General features: G+C 50.8%; 1 pseudogene; it reads right to left on the bottom strand.

The window, feature by feature from the left end:
* Nucleotides 1–329: 329 nt before the first annotated feature.
* LOC150091408 (heat shock protein 70 B2-like) lies at nucleotides 330–2,249 on the bottom strand (annotated as a pseudogene).
* Nucleotides 2,250–2,731: the final 482 nt, after the last annotated feature.

The following is a 2,731-nucleotide window of genomic DNA, read 5'->3' on the forward strand; positions in this document are numbered from 1 at the left end:
GTAGGAGTTACACCACGTTTTCTATGTGTTCCCTGAATTTTATTGAGTGGTGTAATTAAAAGGAAGAAAAAAGTAATAAATGTCTAAGTCCAAATTTAAAGAAACAGACAACACACAAACTGAAATTTCAGTTAACAATTTTATTATTTTCTTTGAAGTGAAAAATATGTACAAAATAGTTTGTAAATATTTTGTACATATTACAAATACTTTGTACATATTTATTAAATATGTACAAAGTATACACAAAAATAAACTCTCAACATATACGCTGAATAATAAATAAGACGAGGTGACAGGTCTTCATATGAAGCACGTGCGAATTCGTGTTAGTCAACTTCCTCTACTGTCGGTCCATTCCTCGCACCACTCGTACAGGAAGAGCCCCGATGAAGTTTGCTCATCGGGGGAGAGCACTCGGCCTGCACCTCCTTCAGTTTGTGTTCGAACTCCTCCTTCCTGGCCAGGCCGTTGTTCTCCATCCAACTGACCACTTCGTCGCACTTCTTCGCCACTTCCTTCTTGTCTAAGGCCGAGAGTCTCTAGCCCACCTCGTTCACGGCCTGCTTCACACCGTGCATGTAACTCTCCAGGCTGTTCTGAGCTGCGATGCGCTCGCGTTGCTCTTCACCCTCACGCCGATACTTCCCGGCATCGGACAGCATGCGGTCGATCTCCTCTTTGGACAGCCGATCTTTGTCGTTCGTTATGGCGGATGCTCTCCGACTTTCCCGTGCTACAGTACTTCGCTGACACGGGCAAGATTCCGTTGGCGATGATGTCGAAGGTGACCTCGATCTGCGGAACCCCTCGCGGGACAAGAGGAATACCCACCAGATCGAATCTGCCCAGCAGGTGGTAGTTTGCTCATCGGGTGGTAGTCTTTAGTTAAAGCGCGCTCTCCTTCGAACACCTGGATGCTCACCCCCGGCTGGTTGTCCGAGTAAGTGGTGAACGCGTTGGACGCCTTGCACGGGATCAAAGAGTTCCGTTCCACGATCTTGGTCATCACTCTTCCGGCAGTCTCGATGCCCAACGACAGAGGAGCCATATGCACCAGGAGAACATCCCTGATGACATCGCTGGTGTCGCCGGTTAGGACGGCGGCCTGCACGGCTGCCCCGTAGGCTACAGCTTCGTCCGGGTTGATGGACATGTACAGTTCCTTGCTGTTGAAGAAGTCCTTGAGCAGTTTCTGGATCGTGGGGATGCGAGTCGAACCGCCCACCAGCACCACGTCGTGGATCTTGCCCTTGTCCATCTCGGCATCCTGCCGCGCCCTCTCCACTGGCACCAAGGTACTTCGGAATAAGTCTATGCACATTTCTTCGAACCTCGCTCTGGTGACCTTCGAGTAGAAATCGACACATTCGTACGGAGCATCGATTTAGATTCCCGCCTCCGTGCTACTCGAAAGCGTCCTTTTGGCACGTTCGCAGGCTGTTCTCAGTCGTCGCAGAGCACGTGGGCTGTTGCAGAGGTCCTTGTTGTGCTTCCTCTTGAACTCGTCCACGAAGTGCGTCACCATTCTGCTGTCGAAGTCCTCCCCACCGAGATGGGTGTCACCGGCAGTTGACCGCACTTCAAACATGGAGCCCTCGTCTATCGTACGTCAGTATGGACACGTCAAACGTGCCTCCCCCGAGGTCAAAGATCAGAACGTTTTTCTCTCCGTGCAGGTGTTTGTCCAGTCCCTAGGCGACAGCAGCTGCGGTGGGTTCGTTGATGATTCTTATGACGTTCAGTCCAGCAATCGCCCCAGCGTCCTTAGTTGCCTGTCTCTGCGAGTCGTTGAAGTAGGCGGGCACTGTAATGACGGCGTCTTTGCCCTCTGAACCCAGCTAGGCCTCCGCCGTTTCTTTCATCTTCGTGAGCACCACGGCGCTGATGTCCTCGGGATTAAACAGTTTATCTTCTCCTTTGTAGGAGGCTTCAATTCTGGGTTTGCCCCCTTCGTTGAGCACCTTGAAGGGCCAGTGTCGCAAGTCCTTCTGTATTTTAGGGTCGTTGAACTTCCTTCCGATCAGTTGCTTTGCGTCAAATACGGTATTCTGCGGATTGAGGGCGACGTGCGCTTTGACAGGGTCGCCGATGAGGCGTTCGGTATCCGTGAAGGCGACCTATCTCGGAGTGGTCGTGTTACCTTGGCCTTTGGCGTTGATCTCGACCTTCCCGTGTTGGAACACCCCTACACAGGAATAGGTTGTTCCCAAGTCGGGTACAATAGCGGGTGCCGTGGATGCCGGCATTGTCGTCACAGGTCACGCTCTAAAGAAAGAAATCGAACAAACAACGCGAATTACTTGTTGGTGTTTTTGAAAATAAGAGCACTCAAGCATCGAACTTTTTTTTTTTTTTTTTGCAAACCCTACATCTACCGCTGGCAGAGGTAGGGTTTACTGCCAGCTGAGAACTGCGCATGCTATTTATTCTCACAGCGAGGAGTCTCGAAGGTTCCTGAATGAGCGGGATAGTGTGACGTACGGTCGTCATAGCAACCGATCGCCGGCAAGGGAGCAGTCACGTGTTCATGGTGCCGCTCGCCCGCTGCTGCGGCTGTCAACGTGAGGAAATTTCTGGAAGTTTTTGGAAAGTCCTACAAAACTGTAGTCACGTGCTGAAGGGATTGGTGGAAGCGCATGGACAGATGATATTTTTAATGCTGTTTATGAGCTTCGGAAAAAAGGTGACAACTCGACGTAATAAACACCACAGAAAACGAACCCCTTCG

This window comes from Mastigoproctus giganteus, chromosome 1 (assembly GCF_048544385.1).
Source record: "Mastigoproctus giganteus isolate SK-2022 chromosome 1, ASM4854438v1, whole genome shotgun sequence".
Classification (NCBI taxonomy): domain Eukaryota; kingdom Metazoa; phylum Arthropoda; class Arachnida; order Uropygi; family Thelyphonidae; genus Mastigoproctus; species Mastigoproctus giganteus.